Genomic DNA, 368 nt, shown 5'->3' with positions numbered 1-368 from the left:
GCATAGCCACTATTCGTCGTTCCCTTCCACAAGAAAGCTCGCAACCTTTTCTCAATTTCATTAATAACTTTCTTCGGTAATATAAATGCCGATGCCCAATAAAGACTCAGTGATATAAGTACAGATTTAATAATTTGTACTCTACCAGCATAAGATATAGTGGTACCTTCCCATCCAGCGATCCGTTTGTCAATCTTTTGTAATAGTGGGTGGCAGTCTGCAATAGTTAGTCGAGACGATATAAGTGGTAACCCCAGATACCTCATTGGAAGCACCCCTTCCTGAAATCCGAGTAGTGCCAACATCTCCTCACGTAATGTTTGCGCTGAGCGTGATATAATCAAGTGGCTTTTCTGTACGTTCAGTCT

This window comes from Sesamum indicum, unplaced genomic scaffold, assembly GCF_000512975.1.
Source record: "Sesamum indicum cultivar Zhongzhi No. 13 unplaced genomic scaffold, S_indicum_v1.0 scaffold00205, whole genome shotgun sequence".
Lineage (NCBI taxonomy): Eukaryota > Viridiplantae > Streptophyta > Magnoliopsida > Lamiales > Pedaliaceae > Sesamum > Sesamum indicum.
Note: the sequence above shows the minus strand (reverse complement) of the source record.